Here is a 15,715-nt window from a genome sequence, read left to right on the forward strand (position 1 = left end):
CAAAGAAATAGATCACATGATCTGAAAGTACCACAGAGGATGTTCTGGACTCAATTCGTTGAGATATTTCATCACATAAAAAACTGAAACTACCTGGAGCTTTTCTGCTTCTAGTCAAGTAGCTTTGATTCCAAAACGAATGGGGTGAATCTGGCAAATGGATCCATTTCAGAAGCCAGTGAGAATCGCATTGACATGATCTAGCGGTGAGACTGAAATATTGGCCATTTATGATAGGATGACAGACAATGATATTTTCCGAACACAACACTCCAGATCCACAATCATCAAGTCTTACAGCTATCATGACATTAACGTAACAAGACAGTACCGACTTGCCATCCACACTCACTATCACTCATCAACGTTGCATTACAAACTATACAGATTCACGTCTTTCCGCAAACCGAGTCTCATCTGTTATTCACGGTGAACTGTGTCAAACTCAGAAAAGAATTAAAAAAAAGTGTAAACAAATGCATATTTAGAAATGATAAATCACATTTATTGAACTTAAAAATAAAAAGGAGAATATTCATACGTTATAGAACTCTTGCTTTTTTTCACCTAAGGCTGCTATTAACAAAGCATGAATAACACCTGCTTTTGAGATTCAGAAGTTGGTCTTTTCTTTTAGAAATTTAAGGCAGTTCTCCAATTAAAGAATAAAAATAACTTAAATGGCAGTCAGTTGACTTTTTTTTTTTTTTTTTACATTAAAACCATTAAATACCCATTAAAATGAGCATTTTGTGCTACTGACAGTTGACTAGCAAAAATAATTCAATAATTTACTACTACGTTATTTTAATTTAGCACTGGGATTCTGTGTTTATATACTGACTAAATGACTGTGTTAAGTAGGAAACTGTTCATTTCCATTAAAGACACAGTTTGGTAAATCCACAGATAAATCTCAGAAGCATACACACACACACACACACAAACATAGATAAAGAACAAAACAAAAAGGTTAGAAAAAATCTATATGACCATCACAGATCAACACACTTGGTGTCATACACAGAAGTACCGAATATATATATATTTTTATATATTATGATTTGGGAACCCCCGGGAGATGTGCATATTACTTGAGCTGTGTTCTACGAACCTAGGAGCATACAAAACTGGAGGACGGCCTGCTGCGAGATCCTATCTGCAGTTTGAACAGCACTAGGAGCACAATTTGAGCATTTGATGGCTTCCGTTTTGACACTGTCCTCCTTGGCGACGTTCCATCCCATATTGAATTGTTACGCTTGTTATTTCAGTTACTAATCGGTAGAAATTGGGCTGGATGGGATGGACAGCGTTTGTTAAATGGGGGCGTCACCAAAATGTTTGAGTCGTATACGCTGGATGTAGCTCACAGGACTGTAGTTGGAGTGTGCTGGGCTGTAGCGTCCGGGACTGCAGACGTCCTGCGAGCACATGTGACGAGCTGGACTGAAGCGGCTCGCGGGGGAGCCAGGGGTGACTGAGTGAGCCCTGATATGGCTCTTGTACCCTGCAGGAGTCTGCCAGCTGAAAACATAAATACAGACCTCTTAGTGTACATAAATATTTGTCACAGGATGTTCTTAAAAAAGGCCTATTGTTGTCATGAAGATTTTTTAAATGCTTTTTTTTTCTCCTACTCTCCAGGACTGCAACTATTTGATAAAAAAATTCAGTAAAACATTATATTGTGTAATGTTATTACAATTTAAAATAACTATTTTCTGTTTTAATATATTTAATATATTACAGAAACCATGTTAAAATATTTTGATCATGACTCTGGAACAAAAAAGAATTTTTTTATAAGCATTTATTTAAACTAGAAATCATTTGTTACATTATAGAAATCTTACTTTTGATCAATTTTATGCATCCTTTCTGAATAAATATTAATATCCTAATAATTATTATTATTTTTTTTAATCTTTAAACTTGTGAATAGTAGTGTAATGTACTAAACAGTAACTCTCATCACTGAGCTACACACATGCCTACCTTTGCATTTCGAAGTGGGAGTATGCCTGAACTGTGCTCTTCCATTTGTCAATGCTGGGATACTTCAGAGGGTCAATGTCTGTGCCTCCTAAAGCTGACAAAACCTCTCTGTCCAACTTGGTGGGCGAATCCCTGAAAAAAGAAAGAACGAGTGAATGTTTAAAGCCAAAAAAAAAAAAAAAAGTCAGACTATCCACAAAATGTACAGAACACGAGCTTAAATAAAAGTTTTTTTTTCCTTTTACAGCAAATGGTTGGTCAAAGATGTGTTTTTGTATTATTTCTATTTAAAGCAGAATTTTCAAGTCATTACTCCAGTCTTCAGTGTCACATGATCCTTCAGAAATTCTAAAATGCTTTTTTGTGCTCAAGTAAAATTTCTTATATTAACAACATGCATACAAATGTATACAAAAATAAAAAAATAAATGTACTTAAAAAAAAAAAAAAAACTGAATGAATATGATGAATAAATTAAAAATGAGTGCCAGTATGGCTAACTGGGTTGCATATTTAGCTTAAATTAATCACTCAGTAGAGACCTGCTAGGTTTAGAACCATCTATTTTACTACAAAAATAATGTCCACACGTACGGGTATTTTTATAAACTGAATTTTTCCTTCCGTTTTTAAAAAAATCTCCAACCACATGAAAACGCAAACGCGTGCTATGAAGCTCTGTCAAGAGCATGCCAAGCCAACAGGTGGCGATATAATCTCAACCGTAAAGCCATGTTGACCAATCAGAAGCCTGAGAAAGTTTCCAGTAGCGGAGATAACAGCGCAGGCTCCGAGGTCACATGCCAAAAACTTTGGTTTTGCTGTCTACTCGACAACACTGCAAGCAGAGTTTTTGAAAATCTTCACCCTGGCAGACGTTTTCAAACATGTTCGGTTTCAGTGACCTGGTGCTGCGTTTGTGTGTGGACGAATGGCCAAACTGCGTAGAAAAAGCTGCGGTTTTAAAAATAACCGCGTTCGTGTGGGACAGGGCCTTACAGACCAATACACCTTAGTAAGGGTAGCAGCATATTTAACTTTTTACAGGAATGAAAACAAGGCTGTGAGGAATAAACTTACAGTGTGTTCAAAGGACTGTAATGTAGTTTGACAACATACACATTATTCAGCTGACTTTTGTCCACTTTTGATGGACAAACACTTCTTAAAATGGTTTTTAAAGTTGTGTTATGAAAATTGTATTTGATCTTGGTCCTTTACACTGAGTGTGCCATTGTAGACCGTAAGGCTATCCCTCACAGCTTCGTTTTAGCTGTATACAATTCAATGTGGCATCTAACCTGACTAAGGTCTATGCTTAAAATAAAGTCACAAGACACCAAAATGTACCATATGTGTACCATAAAAGCCTAATATTTACAAAATTCCATAACTAGCCTAGATATCACAATTTTAAGTTATCTGCTATACTACTGGAAATAAGTCAAGCTTTTATATTGAAGCATCACAATGATCATAAGCTCCTTTCACCCTTCAATGAAGAGTCTGTTCATCACTCTAGGAGGAGTCCGCAGTATGAAGTCCTGAGAACTGTCAAGTGATCTGTAGGAGCTGGAAGACCCTGAGGAGCTGAGGTCTCTTCCCCCATGATCCCAGGACTTTGATCTGGCACAGACTGTGCGCTCGCCTCCTGGAGTCTCTACAGTCCGTTGGTTCATAGGTTCCAACCTCTCATTGGCCAGAAAGTACTCGTCTGAACGTGCACTGGATCTCACATCTACTTCATTTTTTCTCTCCAATCCGTCATTCTCTGCTGCTCGTAACACTGACGTCCCGTCTTTATCAAACACAGAGTCGTCTTCCGAGGACAACGAGAGGCGGCCCAGTCCGGAGGTGAGCTCTGTGGCCTGAGCGTCTCTGTGACGTTTCCCTCCACTTCTTCTTCTCTCCCTGTTTGTCCTGTCTGGCTCATCCAGCAGAGACATCCTCTCAAACTCAGCCATTAGGTTTGAGATTGGTGACAAAATGCAGGAATTTGATGAACTGCAGATGCGAGGGGACATTTTGTCCCCGTTTGGAGTCCTGTCCCCGGGGTCCTGCTCGCACAGGCCATTTTTACTGCTGGAGAGCAGTAGATCCTGCTCCGCCGCCACCTCTATGAGGTCAGCGCTGTGGGAAACTGGTAGGATGTGAAACTCAAGCCCCCCTACCGCCCCCTGCAGGCCATCTTTGGAGCACACGGAAGAAATACTTGTGAGGGCAGCGTTCTGCCTGTTCTTGATCTCCTCCAGGCTGATATCATCACCCTCATCCAAAAACGCCCCCACGGAGATGGAGTTACAGAACTTCTTCAGCTTGCCTGAAATTTAAAATATCAGGGAGTGAAGGATTTCCCTAGGTCTTGAAAATCAAAAAGTTTGATGTACAGTGTAGATGTACTTTAACATTTACAAAACAAAGTTCCCTACCCAGTACCTAATATATAACTGCACAAATATACTTATCTATAAAATCATTTTACGTGCAAACTCATAAGCCAGTCACAACTTACATATAAAAATCTATCATTTACAACAGCAAACAACTTGTGAAACTGTAAGTCACAAAATAGGTGAGAAATGTTCATGTAAAACTACATTACGACTGTATTTGGTGTAATAAACCTTGACAAAGCTTACAAGCAAAAGTTAGTGGGGGAAAAAAACTTTAAAAAACTTTTTTACAGTTTAAAATAACCATTTCTCTTTTATCGTTTTAAAATGTCATTTATCTCTGTGATGCAAAGCTGAATTTTCAGCAGTCATTACTCCAGTCTTCAGTGTCACATGATCCTTCAGAAATCACTCTAATATGATGATATGGTGCTCAAGAAACATTGCTTATTACGATCAATGTTGAAAACAGTTGTGCTGTGATACATTGTTATTCAGGAATCTTTAATGAATAGAATATAATATAAAATTAGCAATGTCTTTGTCATTTTTGAACAATTTATTACATTCTCCATGGGAAAACTGTCTTCTAAAAATTTACTGGAATCAACAGTTGAAAGGCTTTCTGAAAAATTTGGATATTAAAATATAACTGTTAAGAGTCAGTGGTCTTACCCGGAGATGGGGTGTTTAAACCTGTTTCTGGTTTCATTTTCTCCAGCTTCCCTGAAGTCTTTTTTACTGAGGTATTCTTCAAGCATTTTCAGGCCTTCGGTTGACTGCAGGTCCAGAAAACTATCCAGGAAATCCCAGTACTCTGCCCAAGGGTGACCGAGCTCATGGGCCAGGATCTCTGCTCACAGAGAGAACACCGTTATCTAATCAATGCTCAACAGCACACTATAAATGCCCAAAAAACATGAAATATTTGTCTATAATACAAGTAATGTCCATCTTCCATAAATTATAACTTAGAACTGACCTGCCAACTCTTTCAGCTCCACGGTCTGGGTCAGACTTCAGGATGTTGTGGAAATGGTCTGCCCGTTCTCTGGGAGGAGTCTTCCAAGCTCGTCTGAAATCATCCGCCTAACAAATTTGATTAGGTTGTAATACATAACTAAACATAATAGCATAAAACTCCTACATATTCTACACAAAACTCACTTTAGATGGACTAAAGGTCCAGCAAAGGCCCGGGGGGACTGCCATAACTGGATCCTTTTGGGCTTCTGGGTAACCGTGGTGACAGGTTTTCCATTGGCTCTGGGGGACCAAGGTGCACCAATCACAGGCTGGAGGAGTTATCGGTGGCTCTCAATAAGGGGATGTACAATCGATCTGTAGCCAATCAGAATTGAGTGTTAGAATATGGAATACAATTAATCTACCTTTTTAAAGTATAATAAAATAATACAAAACTATATATTGTGACTTACCTTCTAAATATTCATTTATCTTCTGTTTGACCTCCTGAACTTTACCCTTTTCTTTCATTCTTTCACAAATGACCTAATTAAGGGAATACATTAGATGACTGATAAATAAATCTTTGATAAATTATGAAATCCTCAGCATGAAAGCTAATGTATCAGAGCTGTTGTACCTCAGAGGGTTTCTGTTGTACTTGTTCTTGCAGTTCTTGTCGATGTCTGGATGAGAACAGAGTATGTTCACCACCTCTGGACAGCCAAACTTACATGCAAAGTGGAGAGGCGTCTCAAATCCCTATGAAATACAGGAACGAGCATTTAGTTGGCACTATTACAAACCCTAGTGAGCCGTCTACCTAGCAAATATTTTAGGTATAAAAATGAATGTACCAGACACAAACAATGTTCTAAACATTGGCTCATATGACGTTGCTATTTGGTGTAATGCAATGTGTTTATGTGGTTTAAGGTTCAAAAAACACATTATTTTCCACATAATGTACATTATTGTTGCTCCTCATTGCCCTTTCTGAAATGCGACGATTTTTAAAAGCTCATTGTTCTGAAAAGCGAGATGTGCTCTGATTGGCCAGTTATCCAGTGCATTGTGATTGGCCGAATACCTCAAGCGTGTGACGGAAAAGTTACGCCACTTACCATACTGTGATGCCGTGTGTCCCAGCTCGACAAGACAAAAACAATAAAACCCAATATAAATGAGGCATTTGTTGCATCCGGACATAATTACTGATTATAATGACTTATACTGTCTTTTTACGCGTTGCGTTGTGTATCGCGCAACATAAATCATAAAACCATCTCAGTGGTAGAGCATTACATCATCACCTCAAAAGCTCAAAAGTTTTATTCCCAGATTGTTCCTGTGGCTCAGTGGTAGAGCATTGGTTAGCAGCGCAAAAGGTTTTGGGTTTGATTCCCAGGGAAACACACATGGTTTAAAAAAAAATAATAATAATGTGTAGCCTGAATACACTGTAAGTCGCTAAAATAAAAGCGTCTGCCAAATGCATGAATGTAAATGAATGTAAATGTAGAGGTGTCCTCTTTTGGAAGGCCAAACAAAGTAGTTATGCTTTCACAACGAAACACACAGCGTCTCCACAACATGGACGCAGCAGCAACAGCGAGAATAAAAGTTACGCATTCATTCTTTGCGTTAACATTTGGGCAATGTAGACATGTGGGGGTGTGCTAGGATGAGCCATTTTAGGTAGGAGTGGTTGACTTAACTTTTATAAAGAATACTATTTGGATATGAGACTTTAGTCTTTTGCAACTTTACAGATCTTCTTTATCCACCAAGAGCTTTTAAAACTCCAAAGAGAAAGGTAAATTGAAATCGCATCATATGACCCATTTAAACTGTATAATCTATCTATTAGGGATGTCACAATTTTTACAATATTACATTAAACCATTCTGTACAACATCCATGGTTCAATATGAGCTTGTGAATTTCGGTTTTACGTTTAAAAATTTGTGTTGAATTTCTCTCAGAATTTCCTCTGCTTGTGTGTGCCCATGTCTTACGTGCTGAGATGATAAACGCCTTCCATTCATAACATGCATTTAAAAAAGCAACATATGCCAAACACCTTCCTTTGTAATGATTTACAATGAGAAGTGTTTCTAAACCTGCTGTTCAACAAAAGAGACTTTCTAAATAGTTTTTTCTTCACAACATCAGTCAAGTGTTTGAAATTACTTCCTTTTGTGATCTAATGTGGCTTCTTATCACAGAATGAGGCAGAAAATATATTCTATACTGTAATAAAGAGTATGTTTATTAGCAATGAATTACAAATGAAGAGCTTGGTTCCAAAACGTAATAAATCCATTTTGATCAATTTGGTTTTTTTGTTTGAATTTTTTTTTTTTACCAAGAAAGTGGCTAAATGAAAACCACTATTTTCTGTTTCAAACTTCCACATAGCATCTTTAGGTTATAATAACATTAAAAATTCTAAGCCAGATTTTGATTTTCAAAGATTTATTATAAAATTGTACAATTTTTTTCTCAAAATGCAATAAATCCATGACACGTTATTTTTTTTGTTTGTTTTTTTGTTTTCCATCGAATCAATATAAAAGTTTTTCATATTGAAACACAACATAGTAAGTTGATCCACATATGACAGGCTCTGCACTTGGTCAATACTAATCTTATCAGGTACTGGACTAAAAATACATCGTCATCGCTCCCAAAATGAATTCAACGGGTCATCTTGTTAATGCTATAAAATTACAACAATAAAAGAACACTTCATCATGAACATACATGAACAACATCACATTAATGTGATAATGACATTTACCTTAGATTCAACTAGCTACCAAAAGTGCATTCATCTTTGCCATGTTACATTAATTTAGTTGACTAGTGCTATAACGCTGTATTAACAAAAACATTAATCACATTAATAAAAACATTTACACTGACAAACTACGCAATATTGCGTTCATAATCGAATGCGACTCATCTGCGATTATGAACGTGATATTGCATAACTTGTCAGGGATGTATGGCTCTGTGTATTAATGCTGCTCCATCTGAAAGCACGCGATGGAGATTTATCACAGAACCGGCTTTTACTGACGAGATGCACATAACAATCATATGCGATTTATCATGCAGCCCTGTTTGTTGGATCACAAAGTACAAAGTAGATGAGGAAAACTAGGATGCCGGGTGTATTCAAAGCGCCGCTATTACTGTCTAGAGTGTGTGGAATGGTGCGCTGTGATTGGTTGAGCGGATATAACGCATTCTGCAAAGAAAGGAGACTGCCGTCTGTCACGGTTTGGAAAAAAGGGAGAAAACATGACTGAAAAACACATCGCATATTGCATAAAACTAAAAATTAAAAATTGACTATTCAATTCCGACCAGATCAAAAACAGATTTTGGCAGAAAAAATAACACATATAAACTAGATATTGTTGCAGTCGAGTGTTTTATTGTCTTAATGTTTCATCAATCAAAACGTTTCTTTTAATTCAGCTACAGGGATAGCTGATGGCCATATTAGGAATTTCCTGAAGCATCATTGGTTCTATTACTTCTGCGATACATATGTGGATTTTCTGCGCGAGGGCGTCCTTTTGGTTACCAGATAACAGACATTACATGTAATTACAGCGCTCCATGATGGCTAATCCATCCTATTTTGGGTAAAAATAGGAAAAATAATGCCTCTCCCAAAGGTAATTTTAAATAGTCATATAATAATATACGTCTTTCTCCATTGTACAGATGTTTACAGGACTATCTATCTATCTATCTATTTACATTTATCTATCCAACTATCTATCTATCCTATGACAGCGAGACCGTAGAATGTGCAACAGCCCCACATTTTTCCTTTGAAATTTACAGCACTCTTTATTTAACAAAGTCATTGCCTTTTAAAGTTTAATAATCACATTAGGCTGTATGGATGATTCCTTTTTTGTGGATTCCTGTTCTGAGCTCTGCTGACCCCGCCCCTCTCTCCAAAAGCGGGGCACGGAGAGACTATTTACATTAGCTGCATTCATCGTCAAACTTGCTAATTAGCACATTGTTAGGAAAGGCAATTTGCAAAAATTCTTCTGGAGGTGAGCTGGATCACGAATGATTTTTGCTTGCGAACATAGATGCTTTTAGGTAGATCGGGGGCACATTCCTTTCAGAAACAAATGTAATCCACTGCGTCTTCAGCAGCTCAGATGTTTCAGGAGTAAATGACAACTGCTATGTTCATTATTATATCCAACAACAGAACCTCCTACCTCAATCGCTTAGGAGTCATTCTTGTCTACATTTGCTCTGGCGGTGAAACAATGGTGGACTGATCACAGCTCACTCAGGGCATGTCTAAGGTAAAATGCCAGTCCAGTCCGTGCTGAAACACTACTGTCAATCAAACTATCGTGGGAGGGGCCTGTTTTGTGACGTCACACAGACAGGCATCTGAGATCAGCTCGATTTGAGAAAGGGGTAAAGGTTTTATTAGATAAAAAAAAAAAAACACTGGGTGGATTTTTTATCAGTATAGGGGGTTGTGTACACACACTGCCAACACACATTTCAGTTCAAACAACTTGTAAAAGTGCATGTAGCATCATATGACCCCTGTAAGGACACATGCTCCTTAATACATTTTACACACATCTATTTTTTTGAGGCATATACAAGTGAACACTTGCAATGCCATGCATCTGACTACTGAAGGCGATACCATTTTCTGCATGACGGTGCAGCAGTCAGGTGTCACAAATTGGACCTCTCAGAAAGTGTTGCCATTACGAGTTCTTAAGAGAGGCAAATGTATTCTAGTTTAAGTTGGAATCTCATTATTATGGGCATTTCTGACATGGCGTAAATGCACCTATAGTAGACAGTATTAAGTTACCGACTGAATGACCATTAATGGTGTTGGCGGCTTTCCATTTCAGTCACTTCAGTTTTTAAAGGTATCCAGCAAAAATTTCCCCAGGAATGTGAAAGCTGCCTCCTCAACACTCATGCTATGCTACCAATATCTGAAGAGTTAAATACAATACAGATTTAAGAAGCACCACTTACAGCTTTATCTTGCGTATTGAGGTACAGGTCTATACGATATACGGATGCGTTTCTGCAGCATGCTCTCCAGTTCATCTGGGTTACATAACCCGCATGAAATCTGGGTTCTCAAGAGTGTCCAGCAGGATCTGAACAATGCCTGCCTGGTTTCTCCTTAGCAGCCACATGCATCACATTATCCCTGCAGCCCTCCCTGCAGTTAAATTTACAAAAAAAAAAAAGAAAAACATTTAAAAGAACAGCATTCAGACATTAATACGTTTAAATAAACTGTGTTGTGAAAAAAAAATAGAAACATATTGAAGAACATGCTTAAATGTATATAGCTGAATTCATACACATGGGAACAATGGTGTGTGTGGAAATATTTGGGATTTGTAAATAAATAACTTAATATTAAGATACCAGGCTAGTTTGGAAAAAGACTTTGAACTTTGCAAAGAAGCCAAAAGCACACACACAGATCATGGTACAAAAGCGTTCACCTGGACTACAGTAGGGTTGTCCCCTGACCCGATGAGGTAACGTGGGTTGCTCCAGACCAGCTCAGTAAAGGCCCATCTCGTCTCCCTTCTCCACAGCCTTCCTTAGTTTGGCCGTCAAATCTTGAGTCCGAGGGCTTTTAAAACTGTTTGCCTTCTCCCTGTTGATTGTGTCTGCCTCCATCATAGACGGGTGGTCTGGTTTTTGGGAATTTATCAAAAAAAAAAAATAAACATTTACTATAGGCACGTTTTTAATACATGATTAACATAAATCTTTACTTCATACATTTTAATAAATAAAATTCATATATTTATTTATAATCTAATATATTCATTTTGAAACATGGTTGAAACAGATGAAACTTTTTAATTTATAAATTAAATTAGAAATGTATAAAGATAATGATAAAGATAATGGAGATGTTCCTCACCTTTGCTAAACACCAGGCCAGGTCTGACAGGAGAAACACAGGGGGTGCTTTTACTAGGCGAAGGATAGTAGTCACATATGCCTTTGGCAAACTTTTCAGCATCCTCACGATTGGAGAAAGCTTTAAACCGAGCCCCCTTCATCATTTTAACAGCCTGCAAAGCCTCTTTCTTGTATGTGTACACATGGGCTCTCTCTAAAGAGGAAGAGGAAAATAACGATCTCACTTCAACATAACAGGTTTAAGTTATCTGGACAGTGCAAGCATGCAAAAGGCTACTGCACTAACAACTCTATAGTGCAAAAATAACCAATTAAAGAGAGAACAGAATTTGTTTATGATTTTTCATATTTTCTTTTATACAGTAATTCAGCAAGGATGCATTAAATTGATCAAAAGTGACAAAGAGGTTTACAATGCTACAAAAACTTTTTATTTTAAATAGATGCTGTTCTTTTGAACCTTGTATTCATCAAATAATCCTGAATAAAAGCTTTCAACAGCTTTCTTGAGCTGCAAATCAGCCTATTTGAATGATTTCTGAAGGATCATGTGACACTGGAGACTTGTGTAATAGCTGCTGAATATTCAGATTTACCATCACAGAGATAAATCACATTTCAAAAGTTATTTATAATATTTTACAATATTACTATTTGTACTGTATTTGTGATCAAATAAATGCAGCCTTGGTGAGAATAGACTTCTTTCAAAAACATTCAAAAATATTTAACTGTTTAATGCTAGTGTACATCGTTTTACACAATTCTTTTACCATGCTTTTTTGTGGTCATACCATGTGGTGTCCTCAAGAATGTGTTACAAGTAAAGATAAAAATTATTACCGTTCCTAGCCAGTACATCCTCCCACAACGGACACACTCCGTAGAAAAAGCTGGGCGGCACCTGTGCAGTTTTAGAAGGAGTCTGTGTCTCCGACTGTGAATCTCCACATTACAAGGGCACACCGTTCCACTCAGAGCCTCCTCCTCAGGTGGGTTAAGGCCCATGCCGTACCCAAAATCCCCATCCTCACCTGTAACCGAATCTGAGGTTGCTGATGTGGCACTGGGTGGCACTTCACTTCCAGAGCTGTTCAACGAGGCACTATTACCACCGCTGTTGTCGGGCTCAGTAAGTCCAGCATTCTCCACCAGAGCCCTGGCGAGCTTACGCTCAAATATGGCTCTTGTCGTGGCAGTGATGGGGCCACATTTCAAGTTGGCTTTAATTGATCTCCTCCCTCAACTGATCAGCAGTGAGACCTTTCAACCTGCTCAGGACAGCGTCCATGCTTTTGCTGCTACAGCTACCTGACCAAAAAAAAAAAAAAAAAGATTAGGCCTATATGAAAGTACAAAAGCAGAAAAGAGAGTATAGCCTGGCAAATTATTATTTTTAACATTATCATTAGCTAGCTGGGACTGCCAACAGTGCTTTTGAGAAACAATATACTTCCTTTTTTGATTGTCAAGGCAATCCCAAAAAATACACATGCAAGCAACAAATGCAAATATACAGACTTAATATAGTACATATAACTAGGGATGAAGAGCACCAATTATACAATTAATATTAAACATTATTAAATTAAATTGAATACATTTAAAAATGTTAAATAAATCTAAAAACATTATACACATCTATAAAATTGTATGACATTGACAAAATTGCATTGTTTAAACCAAATAAATTCAAAGGGCAGCACAGGTTTACAGTCTTAAGAGCTTGGGAGTTCTTTGACGAAGAAATAGCTTGGATATATTGCTTGATATCCTTTTCAAGAACAATGAAAATGAGCTTTTGATGAGCTACAATGCATGTGAAATTTGCCAAAGAACAATAGATGATTTTTAGAAACCAAACATCCTTTAACAGCACCGATAAACCCAAAAGCAGGTTTCGGTTAAGCAAAAACCATTACAAAATAAATTTGTATAAGGACCATCCCAAAACCACGAGAGGAATTACAAAAACCGCAATTTGTAATCTACATCTAATGTAACTTTTTAAAATATGCTTTGGTAGTAATTTAAAAGGACATCCCTTACTTTATTGGTAAATCATCATGTTATTTAAGCAGCCACTGTCCATAGTTTTTCCAGTCGACAGGAAACAAAGCTCTCTCTCAGCACAAAAAATCATATGGAACTGTTAAAATAATGTACTTCCGTTCCGTTTTATGAAACACGGTATGACGCCATGTCGCGTCATCGCAACAGTTAAACTGACAGCATCAAGCTCCTTTTGCATTGTTACGGATCAAAACCGTGGGCTGCACAAATCCGTGCCCGGGTCGCGGTTGAACTACACTCCTCTAAATCTCATAACCTGCGAGGCAAGCATGCATCTGCAACATAGAAAAAGTTTACTGAAGCCGAGGCGTCACGCCCAAACTACCATCCATTGTAGTTTTACGTCTGTATATTACATGCTCCTGATTAATGTACATGACAGATCAAAACATGGGGGGTGAAGATGTCACCCGTCATTTTCGCACCCACTTACCATCTATCACTGAACAGCGATGCCCTGCGTGATGTGAACACGAGATGTTCATGTGTGATTTCTTAAACGTTTATATGAGTGTGAATCGCGCGGACGCTCTGGAACGGTCGCATTGTTTACAGCTCGGTCCGCGCATGCGCGTCGCACGGTCTGCGCATGCTCACTACGCCGGGCAGGGTTCATGTGTTTCATCGCCGGGTGCACGGAGTATCGATTCTTGTGAGTCGGATCTTTTCAATGAACGACTGAACAGGTTCGCGAAAAAGATCTGAATGATTCGTTCACAAAATTAAACCCACTTTGGAGTGGAAAATGCTACTTTATCCAAGCATTATATGCAAAAACGGTTTTAAAGAGATGCATTTAAACTTCTCCACATATTATGTCCTTGCGGGTCGCAATTTTCAGAAATGTAAGAAAGACAAAACAAGCTGTATTTTTTTTTTTAATGATTACACTAAAACATTTTACATTTATTTTACCGCTGTCTATTTTGCCACACATAAATGTATTAACAAAAACATTCTGCGTAATATGCGATGCGACGTCATTACGTAAAAGAATGACAGAATAGTTTGAATCGAACTGCTCGAAAGAACCGAGTCGCGAAAGAGTCGGACTAGGCTTAACCCCCAATATTAAAAGTCAATACTCTGACAATGACATCCCACAATATAGCAATTACTAACGTTAATATAGGATTTCATCACGTCGCATTTAAGTTAACAATGACAGGTTGAGTTTGCTCATGAAGACAAAAAGGGTCCATAAGCTGTACAATTGAGTGATTTAAAACTCAGCCAGATAAGAAAAATCTAAATATTACCTCTGCTTCTGTCTGAAAATGTATGAAGGCTGCAGGTAGAGATGAGTTGCACAGCAAGAGCTCCTTACATGCTTAGTTTCCATACAACCATGCCTATTGAAAATGATTGTGGCAAAACATGAACTAAATATCTCGCACTCGATAATGGCTCTTTGTGTATCAGAACAGCTATAATCATGTACAAATGGAAACACGGGCTTCACAGAGATGACATACAGTCGTTTCAAGTTAAAGCTGAGCGAAATGTGCCTCCCGGAAGTCTCTCTTTCTCTTGCTCGACGAGTCTCTGCTCTGCTTTGGACGGGCTTTAACAGCGCTGCCTAGTGGCTGCTTTATGTATTTATTCATTGATGTGTACGTTTTAAAATGAATTAAAAGTTGTTCACAAACAAATGCTTGTGAGGCAGTACACACACTATGAAAAGACAAACCATTTAAAAACTGTAGTGTGCTGTATTGTTTCACATTAATTACGTTTAATTTGGCAAGTGCCTGATGAATTTTTTCAGTTTAAATCTAAAATGTGTAAACATCTGTAGTTTTATTAAATTATCAAAAACTGTCATATAATATAATCATCTGCTTACTGTGCAAAACTCTACAATAAAGTGTTTTACTGCATAAAGCTTAAATGTTACATTTTACCAATTAAATCAAAGGCAGAATGTGCCTTCTACCAACATGATATAAACAAAAATCTCATTCAAATAACATTAAATAGTGACAAAAGACAAGATGTGATCATTTTACAGCATGATTTATATTTTACACTCAATATGGTACATCCCATAAAAAAGGCTGAGTCAAACTTTTTGTTTTCTTATTTATAAACACAGAACAGAAACTCGTGCTTTTCATCAGTACAGTAATTAACAGTACATTTTCAGTTAATTAAAAACAGTTCCCTCCCTTTCACTGAATATGTGTTATCCTTTGAAGGTAGATGTACATGTTAGTGTGTAAAGCTTCATTTCCCATTATGTCTTAATCATTTAAAGCAGTCTAAAAGTTTTAACCGTACATGGAGATCAATATTATTATCTCCGAACACAC

The 15,715-nt window shown here is 37.6% G+C and overlaps 1 pseudogene; it reads right to left on the bottom strand.

The window, feature by feature from the left end:
* Window positions 1–1,175: 1,175 nt before the first annotated feature.
* Window positions 1,176–14,821, bottom strand: LOC122134563 (annotated as a pseudogene).
* Between the last annotated feature and the right edge of the window lie 894 nt (window positions 14,822–15,715).

Source organism: Cyprinus carpio, chromosome A5 (genome assembly GCF_018340385.1).
Source record: "Cyprinus carpio isolate SPL01 chromosome A5, ASM1834038v1, whole genome shotgun sequence".
Classification (NCBI taxonomy): Eukaryota; Metazoa; Chordata; class Actinopteri; order Cypriniformes; family Cyprinidae; genus Cyprinus; species Cyprinus carpio.